General features: G+C 37.2%; 1 protein-coding gene across 5 annotated transcripts in view; it reads left to right on the forward strand.

The window, feature by feature from the left end:
• RNF144B (ring finger protein 144B) overlaps positions 1-13,571 on the forward strand; it is a 90,103-nt gene that overhangs the window by 2,070 nt on the left and 74,462 nt on the right. For 3 of the 5 annotated variants that reach the window (XM_063403366.1, XM_063403384.1, XM_063403375.1), the window contains exon 2: positions 12,380-12,427. The exons of the other annotated variants lie outside the window; for them this stretch is intronic. The gene's annotated coding sequence lies outside the window, so the exon portion shown is untranslated. The remainder of the gene's footprint in view (positions 1-12,379; positions 12,428-13,571) is intronic. 5 annotated transcript variants of the gene reach the window in all.

Consider the following 13,571-nt stretch of genomic DNA (forward strand, 5'->3'; position numbering starts at 1 on the left):
TTTTAAGTGGAAACAAATTTTATAACACTTACCTGAACTATCACATTTGATAGTAGTGTCCTTATTTTGGAGGAAACATTGGTTCTGTCACTATATTTCTCCACCTTGTTGCCTTTTCATTTATCGTTTTTACAAGTAAGCTTTAATTGGTGCGTTTTATTTAAAGTTTGGAGCATGATAGATTTGTGCAGACATGCATACATGATGTAATTCCAAGATGTATCCATATGCAGTAATAATTATGAAAAACCATAAAAAGGGAGAGTGCATTTAGGCTGAGACAACTGAGTCACTCACCATTCTTTCCAGTGGAGGTACTGGCAGAAGAAGCTCATCATTCTGAAATGTGCCATTGTATATTGCATTCAAATGATGTGGCAATGTCTGAAAGCTGTGAAACTAATAATTCCTGACTAACAGCTGTGGACATGGTGATAAAAATTTCTTTCTTACCAGAGCTTAAAATAAAGACTGCACCTGGGTAATTACCAGATAAAGCAATCTGGCTTGCAGGAATTATAATAGGTAGGAGAAAAGTCCCTGTCTTAAAACCTCAGGTGGATAATTTTGCTTGTAACAAGCAGGAGTGAGTGAAATTCAAGGTATGGTATAAAGGAATGAAGATGCTGGAGTAGGAGTGATTAGAGATGCTACTACACAAAAGCTGGAGCCAGTTCTGCAGAATTTGACTTCTCTCAAATGTTACCCCAGACTTCAGCCATTCTTTGTGGAGGAAGACACTGACTTAAATTCACTCATCTTGAGTGGCTGCTTAGCTTTTGCTTTGTGTACAGAAGAGAAGCATGTAGTTGTAAATTTTATTGTTCCTGTAAACAGACTTTTTCGTATTTCAGTCCTTTTCGCATAATAACAATAACAGAGACATTCTGAAATCTTCCTAGTATAGTGTATTTACATGTGTTGATGGATTTTAGAAAACGTTTGCTCAAGATTTAAATGTTTTACCAAATATTGCTTAAACCTTCATCTTTGAAAAAGTAGAAAGGTTTTTCCAGTATAGAACTAGAAGACAAGTTGCAAGTCCCATGTGTATGAATCTGATAGTCACCTCCTGTGTCATCAAAGACAAATTAGTGAAGGTTTCTGTGTCTGGGCTTTGTAGGTAAAATATGGAGTAAAAAATGACAGATTCACAGAATATTCTGAGTTGGAAGGGATCCACAAGGATCATCAAGTTCCGGCCATTAAGTGAATGCCCCATAGGGGGCCGAGCCCACAGCCTTGGTGCTCTTAGCACCATGCTCTAAGAGAGATGTTCTGAACCTCACTCAAGAAAATGAAACATTGTGTCATGCCCAATGAATGGAAGCTACCTACATTCTCAGAATGGTTCATGGAATTGTATATTGTATTTTAAGTCATGCCTGTAAAGTTGGGCTTTCTGGTCAAAATACCCAAAAGCAAGAGTTTCCACTTACATGGAAATCAGTACTTTAGTGTCCTATTTATTTTGCAATTGATATCAATGCACTGTTTTACTTTAATTCTAAAAATTAGATTACTCTGTAAAATACTTCAGTTACAGCAATCCCTGTACAAGTCAAAACTATTACAAGGCTGTCACAGAAGGCAGAATTTGAGTACTGAATTGCCTGAAGATGAGTGATGCCACATGTGAAATGTGGACATTACAAATAGACTTTCCAGGAATAACATCACATCACTACCCACAAGCATCCGTGGGTAGTTGTTAAGCTTTTCCAGAAAATTCACAGACGAGCTAGGTAAAATTCTTAAACTAGTTGGAATTTGGCAGTTAGTGTCTCTAAGTGAGAGACAAAACACCAAATTTGGACTAGCTGCTCAGGTAAAGTCAGTGGCTTTGTTGTTGTTGTTGTTGGTTGGGTTTTTTTCTTTTCCCATTTTATGTCTTAGTAAATTGAGGATTAACATAATATGAATATTATTTAATAGCAGAACTGGAAATAGGCTGCAAGTTTGCTGATTTCCATCCATACTGTGTGGGCAGTGGAAAAATAAAATGGAAATTTACAACATATTTCCTAAAAGTCAGTAGAAAAGGGTAGAGTAAACCGATCAAACTGTACAGTCCCAGAGGACCTTTAATTGCTGACAGGAACAGTTTATCTGGAAATGGCTCTGATGTCCATTCTGTCTCCTTTGGTGGTTTTGCTGCCTATGAAGCAGCAGCCTCACGGTGCTCTAGAGCTCAGCATGTTAGGATGAAATGCTGGGCTGGGATCCATGGAAGGCAGCTGGGATTCAGGGCAGAAACCTGAACACTAACTGGATATAGGCTGATGAATCAGGTTGATATTGGCTGACTGCGCTTCCAAATATTCTTTACTGTGTTTGTGAATGTGTGTGTGTTTTATGATGCATGTTTTGCTGGCGTGAAAACTGTAACACAGTTATTTTCTTCAGTTTTTGGGAGTGACTTCAGAACTTCAGCTGTTGGTGCTTTTCAGGATTCCAGCACAAAGCAACCAAACATCTGTTACTGTAGGTGCCCTATTTTAGGGCAAAGAGGTGTTAGTGAGAATAAAGTATGCACAGGTCTCATGTCTCCTGTATTCTCACTCCCACATTTTTATGTACATTGTGAGCAAATTTTAAGGTAGATCTGGAAATGCAAAATTAACCTCAAAACTGGTATTTTTTAATGTGTTGATTAAAATTATGTGTTATTTAGAACATTATGTAGAACATCTGTTTCACTTAAATAATATTAGTGATCCAATATCCACGGATAGGAGCATTACAATAATTTACAAATATTTAAGAATTGGTAAAATAGACTTTGGATTTGGTCATTTTCTGCAAAAGTTTCTGGAGTGTTTCAAGTTTTACTCTATCGTTTTTATATAAATAATTTTACAAGACACTTCAGACTTTTTCTTCTTAGAAAACCTTTGTTGTTGCAGGTATTTTTACTGTTTCTTCAGTTGAGAGGAAGGTGATATATATTTCAAAATAAATATCCCAGCTTCTCCAAGTAATTATTTTATAAATAAGCTAAAAGTCTTTAGCACTGGAAAAATGAAAACCATCAAACTTTTCAAAATCCTGTGATTCTGTGAAATTATCTACTGCTTTTTGGAACAGAACATGCATAGTTATGTGGACAAAAGTAGCTTTGTGGAGTAGAACATATTCTCATGCTTTTTGATAATTCATTCCTGATGCTGAAGATTAGTGTATAAAAATCAGACAGAAATAGAGAGCACACAATATAATGCCTGTGCCTTGAATTCAGTTGAGTTTTTTGAAATAAGTTATGTTGCTGTTATAATAGGTGGTAGTGTGTAGTAGCTGCTAAGTGGAAATTTACGTAAGAATTTTCTCCATCATTTTATGTCTGAATGTTGTCTTTGCATATTCACAACTTAATGAAATATTCTCCTTTCCTGATGAAAGTTTTATGTTTGGTTTTAGTCCAGAGATTGACTTTCCTGGAAAGCTTATGGGAAAATACTTTGGCTGGTTTTGATTAAAAAATTTGTATGCTTTTCCATTTGAAATGTAGCTGGAGAAAGAGGCTGGTGTTATATAAACACAACTGTATAATTCTGCAATTTTAGCCTGGCCATTTCTCATTGAGGGTTTCATTGCTTCAGAAATTGAACAGAAAGATTGACAAAGTATTTTTAAATTCTGGTGTCTGTTTCTAGTTTACTCTTAGTTGCTTTATGCTGTTTTGAAAGACTTGCACCCTGGTTGCTAACCATTTGGTGAGGCTTGTACCACTGTGCTCTTAAACTGCTGTAAATTAGTACAAATTAATAAATACCTACTACACTTGCTGCTGCCTTCGGTGGGATGAGGCTTCTTTGGATGCTTAGTTAGGCCTTAGGGGAAATACTTAATACCTGCTACATAAAGCAATTTTTATTACTTATGAGAGTTAGAATTTTTGGTGGTGGATTGCAGCATTGATTACAAGATCCTTGATCACACATGAACTTTGTAACCTGAACACTCTGATGTGTTGGAAGAAGTCTTCCTCTCAGAAATAGGTCCTGAAACCCCAGTTCTGTAAGTACCTATGAGAGCGTTTTCCTGATTTGCTCACTAAATAAAGATGGATGCTTCACACACTCAGGGTGTCTACAGTTGTGTGCAAGATTGTAGACCTTAATAATGTGACATAGCTGACACCTCTGTAACAGATTTTAAAGCTTTATATAAGATTGTACTATCTAATATTGTTAGGTCTCGTTGTTTCTATAACACTTCCCATTTTGGGCTTTAAAAGTAAACATGTCCAAGACACTAACAATTTGCTAATTTTCCTTAAAACTTGCTATAAGATCTGTCAGGTCCTAAAGCCTCGTAAAATCTTTCCAATGTTTTAACGAAATCCTGGGTGTAGCAACTGTGAGAAAAGTCTTTTTTGTCCATGGTAAATTGCAATCTGATGTATCCTGTTACTGAAGCCAGCTGGGAGTGTACCCAGGCTGAGTGATTCAATTGCAGAGTTTCTGTGTGTCACTTCTGACTTGTAAGTGTCAGTTCAATTTGTAAGTTTAAGCCTCCATCTAATCTGCAGCAGGCTTTGCTGTGAGAGAATGCAGATGCTGAAAAGTGAAGCAGGATCTAGCATTAACTACAGAACCTAAAGCTTATTACAAACAAATGCCACGGATCTCATCAGAGTAAGAATTTAGTTACGTTGTGGCTATTTCTTATTTGAAATGTGCATATATATGCAATTTTCTGGTTTTTTTTTCTCATGTGTTTAAAAGGTGACTTGCCAAGGTAGAATTTGGCTTGCAGTATGCATCAGAATTGTCAGTAATACAGGGGTGGTATCATGTATGTATTTTCATAGAAGTCTGAATGTTGTTAAATTGTATCTTTTTTTGTTTATTTGTTTCATTGTCTAAGCAACTATCCTTTAGAAAATGCATTCACCTTTAGTTTTCCAAAAAAGTTTTGCTTGTCTTTTCAGAGTAGTAAACTTTATTCAAAAAACTCCAAAACCCAGATATGCGACCTTACTTGGCACAGAAGGTCACATATTTTGGCTTTCCATCTGGTTAAGTAATTCAGTTGAAAAATGAGCTAGGCAACAGAGCCATTTTTGTCATTTTTGCAAGTGCCTTACAAAAATACTTACTTGAAATGCTTTCACTTCACACTTCTTCATAGCTACCTTCCTGCCCAGTTCTAAACACAGCCCTCTGTCTTCACTGCATTTTGTGTCTCAGAAAAAATGAATAGCAGTCTCTAAGCTTGCATACATAGAAACATTCAGGAAAAATATTCTTAATTACTACATGGACATTCTGTATTATGAATTTGAGCTAACTTCAAAAGTTTATCAATTTAATCACATTCAAATCTGTTATGGATTCTTTTATTTGGAAGTGACTTTTGTTTGTGAATTCTAAAGTAAATTAAGTTAAATTTACTTCTTAAGTAAGTTAAACAAGAGAATTTTACAGTCACTTTTTAACTTTAGTTATGGTTTAATTAATGCATTTTAAAAGCTTTTTCAAATTAATCTTCCCAAAAATTCTGGCTTATAAACCCTTCTAAGTTGTGGTAGGATGATTGCAGGGGTTACTATATCTAGTTCTCTGTTCTGCTCCTCTCCTCAGTCTGCTGGACAAAGCACAGCAGAACAACGTGGATACTTGTTGAGCAGCCAAGGTGCTTCACAGATGGTACATAGCACAAACGTTCAGAGAAGGCAAATACAGGGAACTGTGAGCTGGGGAGACACGAGGCACGGACAGATTGCTTATTGTGCTGCAGCAGGGGTCATCTTTTGCAGAAAATGGGGCAGGCAGCAAAAAGGGGTAACATCTTCAGTGTTCCCTGACATCTTCAGTTGCAGGTTTTGTCAGGACTTGTGTCAGTAGCAAGAACATCTCTGCAAATCATCTGTCTACAAACAGTGAAGTAGGAATGTGCTGTCTCCTGGAAATCTCTGTTAAGTTAAACTGTATAGTGTGGTGTTTTGGTGGTGTCTCTTTATTTTTGTTTGTTTTGTTTGTTGTTTTGTTTTTGATTTTTGTTTTGTTTAAGTTTGTATTTTACTGATACTGAAAATGCTTCTTCCAAGGGAATTTGCTGGGGAAAAAAGGCAGAATGTACAAAACATGGGTAGCTCCACACCGACTCCATGTTACTGAATATTCTTGTTCAATGTAAATTTTACTGAATTATAATGCTCATTTTACTGGAGTGTTCAGCTCACTGCACGTGGAAGTAGTTGAGTGTTTGAATTTGTACTATATATTCACACCCTCAATTAATACAGAGTAATTTCTTTGTGTAGATAAGCTGTAAGAGTCTTTTTCTTCATTCATGCAATTCTTGAATGTATTCTTGAATATCTTTCCACACTTTTCAAGCATTATGAAAGTCTGCTTCTCATGTGGACATTCCTGATTCCAAAGATCCTCACACAGTGAGGCCATCCTGGAGAAACTGCAAGAGGAAATTTTGAATGCAGTTAGTGGTGGGATAAGGCAAGCTTCCTTCTCTGGAGTTATGATTATATTCTGTACAGATTGATTTGGATGAACATGTGGAATCGTTCTCATTTATGTGGTTCTGGCTGGGAACACTGACTGCTTTTCAAACTCAGTGTGTAGTAATGCATATCGAACTTCTTTATAAGCTGTAAGTAGTTACACATCACTTTCTTCTCCTGTAAACTAGACCAAATAATCTGGAATTTTCCTGGTAGTAACCTGAAAAAAGCTCCAAAATATGCCCTCTTAAACATTCCTGATGCTTCCCAAACCAAATACTCCCTTTTGACTAGTGAAACAGATCATGTTCTTTGGCATGGGCTCTGCTCCTGACCTCAGAGAAACAGTCATGAAAATGAATTGAAACAGTTCAGAGCAGTTGGAAGCAGCTTCTTTGGAATTACTGCTAGGTGTTGGTTTCTGCTTTCTTCTCAGGATACCTGGTTTTGTGCTTGGGGTTCTTCTGTAAAGGATGGTATAAGTCGTCTTGACAGACTTCTATTCTGTTAACTATTTCCGTTCCGTATTTTGCTCATGCAAATTAAATGTTACATCCTTACAGCATATTGGGACTTTAAAAACCTGTTTTTTGGAATGCAGATTTTTTGCTTTCTTGCATTCTGTCGTCATTGCAGAGCTGAGTATTAGCCCATTTTGCTGTGTTGCATTTTATTCTGGCAAATATAGTATAATATAGAAATTTGTTTCTAAATTTGTTTTGCCAGTTGACATTTTCAGATACATTTGAAAAAGTGCAATAGAACTCAAGTGTTTCAGGATATTTTTAAAATCAAATCTGTAGGTAAGTGAAAAAAATGAATTAATTGATGTTTATAGTTGATAAGGAGAAGGGTGAAGGGACAAATGTTACATGTACAGTTATTGCACATTTGTATGGCAGTAGATTTCCAGATCCTTCCAGTGTACAATGAGATGAAGATGGGAAGAAAAAAAAAACCAGCTTAAGTGAAATGATTTGGTTTGTTTATTTATTAAAATAGTAGTGGACTAGGAAGAGAACTCCTATTTATTTATTGCAAAAGCAGTGTTGCTTTAGCAGAATCACTCTGTCATTCATTAAAATGTCAGAAGAAAATAATCAATATTGGGGAGTGGAAGGATGTGAAAACTGTAGAACCCACTCAAACATAAGAAAGTTTCTCACGTGCCTGACCGTTCATCCATCACAAGGGACTGTGCAAGGATTGCAGAGAACGGATGTACCGATTGGTGCCTGTTGGCCTCACGAGGTGGAGCTCCTCTCCTTCTTTACCTTGCTCTGGGCCTTTGGAGGAACTGCCCTTGTCCTCGACTTTGCATAGAAATACCTTCAGTCTGTGCTTCTGTCTCTGTTCTCCTCCCAGCAACTCACCAAGTGTTGCCTCTCTCCTTTATGCTACTTCTAGCATTTATTACCCGCATGATTAACTGGACAATAGACATGGACCAATTGGAAAGGAATCAGGTTTTTTGTCATTTAAGGCTCTGCTCAGTGCCCAGACCTTGCAGATCACATGCCTACACCAGTGCTATTATGGCACAAATAGAAGTCAGGACTGTCTTTCTTTTTTGGGGGGATAAGATCAAATTAGATCAGTTTTAGTTTAAAACCTTGCCCTGAGCATGCGGCTGGATATGTTGTTATCTAGTATGACTGCCATTCCCATAGGAAGAAAGGGATTTCTATTGCATTTCTGTGCCAGTTCATATACTTCCTCTGTTCCTGGGGCAAGTCCAGTAAACTAGTCTGATGGAAATGGTTTTTCTCTTTTGGAGGTTGGCAGAAGACTGACTAAATCTTCTGTCAGATCAGTCAGCAGGACTGTCTTTGTGGTTGCACAGTTACCAGGTCTGGTGAAGAGGAAGCTAAGGAAGAGAGATGTGAGGGGGAAGTAGGCAAGTAGGAGCTCTTCTTTCAGGGGAAACCCACAGTTGCACCAGATTGGAAGGTGTTGGAGACATATTGCATCTAAATATTTAAAATAACAAAGTACAAATTCGAGTAAAATTTCAATTTCTTTCCATCCTCACAGTTGTAATGACTTGGTTTTGAAACAAAAGATTCATTTTCCCTTTGTCATAAAGGGAAAATTTAATAAGAATTAGAACTACTTTGTCATTAACAAAACAAACTACTGTTTTAATTATATTGAATGCTTCTGGGGTTTTTTAGCTCTTATGAAATGTTTCTCTTTTCTGTATGTGTTAATAAAGTCAGTCTTAATCATCAGATTTTGCAGTATCCACAGAGATTAGCTGACTTTGGTCTTAAAACCAAATGTCAAGTAATATGAATAATAGTTCATTGAAAAATTTTATGTATTGAATAAAACATTAGAGTTGTTTACATAGTATACATGGACATATTTTTATTAGCAAAACAAGATAAATTACAATTCTAGCATCACCTAAAACATGAAATTTATAGTAGTTTTTTTTAAACATTTGAATACATTGATTTTTTTGTTACAGATGACTCAGATTCTCACCAGTCTGCTAAGTGTGTTAATTTACAAAAGCTGTAAAAGGCGGGCATTAAAAAAAAATCGCAGAGTGTGCAGTGTGTCCTTCAGCACTGATTACATGCTCATTACCTCTGACTGCCCTTGTGTGGTTTGTATCCTGGTTCTTTATTCTCAGAAGACACATGCATGTGCTACTTTGTCCTGAGTTGCTGCCTGGGAATTACAGGAGCTGTGATACTCCTGTTGTCCATCAGCTGAGGAGATCCAACTAGCGAATGAAAGGGTGCAGGAATGAATTAAAACACAGGCAGAAGCTGGACTGCCACAATGTGTAGAGGGATTGAGAGCGTGCATATGGTGATACCCTTGGGGTGGCAGGAGGGACTTCACAGGAGGTCCCTGAGGACCTCCCTCTTCCAGAATAGTGATGTGTGTGGATTTACTGAGCTCCTGCCACTCTACATTCATCTTCTGGATGAGTGCCACCAAGCACTCATTCGACATTTGCCTATTCATTATTTGTTCTCTTCCCTTGACCCTCTGACAGAAGAGTTTGGCATATAAAGCTGTTAGTTCAAGCTCAACTCAGACAACCTGATGACATTAACAAGGGAAAGGGGGATGTGTCCTGACAAAACATTGAGTTTTTTGTTCACTAATATTATTTTAGGTTTAGGACTACTGCTTGTAGTTGAGTAGAGCAAGCAACACCAACTCAGCAAGTTTGTTAATGGCACCGAGCTGTGTGGTGAGGCTGGAGGGAAGGGATGCCATCCAGAGGGACCTGGACAGGCCTGAGAGGTGGGACTGTGCAAACCTCATGGAGCTCAACAGGGCCAAGTGCAAGGTCCTGCACCTGGGTTGGGGCAACCCCAAACATGGATACAGGCTGGGCAATGAGTGGATTGAGAACAGCCCTGTGGAGAAAGTCTAGGAGGAATTGGTGGGTGAAAACTGAATATGAAAGTCTATTGCATTCTGGGCTGCATCAAAAGAAGTGTGATGCATGTTGGGGCAGGGGATTCTGCCCCTCTGCTCCACTCTGGTGAGGCCCCACCAGGAGTGCTGTGTCCAGCTTTGAGGCCCCCAGCGTAAGAAAGATGTGGATCTGTTGGAGCAAGTCCAGTGGAAGGTCATGAAGACTATCAGATGTCTGAAGTACCTTCCATATGAAGCCAGGCTGAGAGAGTTGGGGTAGTTTAGCCCAAAAAAAGCTCTGGGTAGACCTTAGAGCAGTCTCCCTGTACGTAAAGAGGGCTCAGCTATGCCATGTGAGCCATAGATATTAAAGTACACAGTGAAGCATCGTGGAGCTGGACAACTTTGCAGAGCAGTTGGTTTTTTCCCCCCTACTTTTTCATTAAACTTTGAATAAATTGCTAAATGTATATAAAGACTTTTACAAAGAACACTTTTAAAAGTTCACAAATCCTGTTGCCTTCCCAATTATGTTTATTTTAGAAGAGAAAACTTGCTTGTTCTAATGTATGGAGCTGAGTTCTACTACATTTTTTCTTTTTTATTATGTCAGTGTTGGTAAATATGAACTTTGAAGTCATGATCATAAAGGTTTGAGAGTATTTTTGTAGGAAGGACAATTACAGACACAATAATTGATTAATAACTGATTAAATTCAGGTTTCATAATGTTATTTAAATATTGGAGATTTATGTGCCAAATACTACTTCTCATGTGGTCTGTTACCATGAGGAACAATGCTGTAAATGCAGGGAATCAAAACTGCACTTGTCTGAAGTCTGTGAAGAGCTGCAGGCAGCCCCTGGACATGTGCTTGGACAGCACTGCTGGACCAGGAGAGCAGCCACTGCTGAGAGGTGAGCACTCCAGCTGCCTCTGGAAGGTCCAAGAGTTTGGCTGCTTTTCTGGTTGTTTACTATTATGATCTGAAGTGCTGAATTTTAATGTCACACCATTCTTAATTCTGTATATTTCCACCAGTTTCCAATGTGAGGCCTGTGAAGGACTGTGGCTGTTCTCTTTAAAGCTTTCATAGCTAGAAGTGAACATTTTCTTTGTTCTGGGTTCCACAGAATTTGAAGTAGCTTCAGTTTCAGCTAGGAGCTCAGTTCATACTTGACTTTATATGAAACAGTTGTAAAATTTTAAGTGTCAGACCTTTATTTCACTTGAAATGGGTTGAAAGCATCTCAGGAAAATATATAAATCTCCTCATCTTTCACATGTAATGTTAACAGGCATTTGAAGAGATCAGAGTAAAGTCTTATGAGATCCATAAACTTTTTTGATTGCAGCAGGAAAATGCGTTTGTTTCTGAAATCCCTCTGAGAAGTGGAAAAGAAAAATAGGTCATTAATCAACCGTGGAACAGAAAGTGTGAAGTTACAGCTTGCAAATTATTTTTGTTCAATGTACTTTTCAAAGATGAAGACAGAAGCACTTGTAACCTTTGTCAGTACAGAATTACAGTTTTCTTTAAAGCATTTGCAGAAGATGCATATTCATGCTATGATTTTCAGTTTTCAGATGAAGAAAATAAAATATGCTTGCTTACTTGAGTTAACCTTTGCAGAGTCATCTCTCAATAGGGATTGGTAGGGCGTGGTTTTTTCCTTACTCTGACCTTTTTTCAAGGAGGAGAAGAAAAAATGTTGAATGAATTTTGTATATTGTGTCTCTCTCAGGGAATAGGTTAGTTGATAGTTTTGGCTATGTCAGGGTGAAAACAAAACCTTGTGTTTGTGACAGTTGACCTGAGAGCAGCTGTCAAACATGTTTTTGAGCCATGGAAATATTTGAAAATGTTCCTGTCAAATAATGGCATATAAAGTTCTTTCCTGACCTTGGAAATTATTGCTTGTTTTAACAAAACAGTCTTGTGGCATCTAGTTTCTGTGAACTAGGACCAGTAGGGTTCTTCAAAACTAATCTGTATTATCATTAATATAGTAAAACAATCCAGTCTCCTGTGTCAGAGCATTATAATTAATTTGTTCTAGTGTCAGTCTGCTTTCTTTTATGCTGCATTTCATCTTCTGATGGACTTACAGGAAGAGGGAATTTCTAACAGGACATTGAGAATTGAACTCTAATTTACATGGGAAAATATAATAATAGTAAAGTAGCAGTAAATTTCCTTTGGGAAAACAAGGTTTCCTTTGGTCTTGTTGTTCTTGGTGAAGTTGTATGTGCTTTGACCTTGTCGTTAATGACTTCAGTGGAACAATTCCATAGACTTAAATTCATTACAGGATTTAATGTATTTTCATTTTTCTTATATTCCTTAGATAATTTCACTGATTTCATAGGAAACATAAATTTCATTTACTTTTGGATAAGCAGCTTGTGCTAATTCTAGGATGTTATGAACATTTCTAAAGCTTTTGCACAAATGTTCTGTAACTGAGGTAAGTGAATTGACATTTTCATTCCATATTTAAAATAATTTAAACTTTTTGTTCCTACAGTGACTGCAACACAGAGGTATTCTTTCAAGTCCCTGAAGAAAGAATCCTGTAAGTAAGCATGTGGGAGTTAAGACCATGTTGCATATTCTATATTCTTCCTAATGGAAGAGTGAACAAGAAGTCACTATATGGCTTTTCATATGTCCAGCTTGCCTAACAGAGCTCAGACAAAGGCTGGTGTTACATTTCCTAATCCTGTTAATTTAGCAGTGATTTTTCTAGGAGAATTGTGGGAGCTGAAGTAACCTCATAATCACGGTGACGGTGGCAGTGTTACATCCAACCCTTTGCTGAGACCAAAGGCTCTGTCTCTACCTCTGTAAATACAAAATAGATAAGTCTTCAGCTAAACTAGAGGGGAGGTTTGGTGCCTTGGGGAGCCCCGCAGGTTTTTTGGGGTTTTTTTTTGTTTTGTTTTGTTTGTTTTTGTTTGGTTTTTTTTTTGGTTGTTGTTGTTGTTTTGTTTGTTTGTTTTGTTTTTTGTTTTTGTGGTTTGTTTTATTTTGTTTTGTGGTTCTTTTTTTTTTTTTTTTTTTTCTTTTTTTCTTTTTTTTTTTTCTTTTTTTTCTTTTTTAAAGCTTCCTGCAAAGTCTGGGTATGGAATTTTGTATGATACTGGTTACACAGTGAAAGAATGGCTCTCTGGCACGTGTTTGTATGTGTACAAGTAGTTTCTTAAATTTGAAATGCAGAGAATGTATTTTTCTTTCACATCTGGATTGAGACTACAGTTGACAAAATAGTGTTTCTAAGGTGTAAGTGACAGTAACTTGCTGATATTAGGATAAGAAAAGGAAACTAGTTAGAATTTTGTAGTAACTTCATTCTAATATTATAGCTGCTTGGATAAGAATCAGTTTTCCCTTAAAAATGGGAATGGTATTCATTCTGGGATAGCTGGCAATCAACCTTTACTGGTAAATCCATTTGGGATTGTTACTGGTGGAGGTTGGAAGATTCAATAACAAGTACTGTGCTGCTAAGCTAAACTTTTTAGGAACAGGAACTCAGGATACTGGACATTACATCAATAGATTCTCTCCAGACAAAATGTAAGAAAATTTTGTGCAATTTTATGGATTGCCACATCTCTGTCTTGCAGCTCTTTGCAGTGGAGGAATGGGTTAGAAATCCTTTCTCAGATGGTGGATAGGGAACTTGAAGACATATTCTCTGTATGTTTTCTCTACAG

Source organism: Prinia subflava, chromosome 1, assembly GCF_021018805.1.
Source record: "Prinia subflava isolate CZ2003 ecotype Zambia chromosome 1, Cam_Psub_1.2, whole genome shotgun sequence".
Lineage (NCBI taxonomy): Eukaryota > Metazoa > Chordata > Aves > Passeriformes > Cisticolidae > Prinia > Prinia subflava.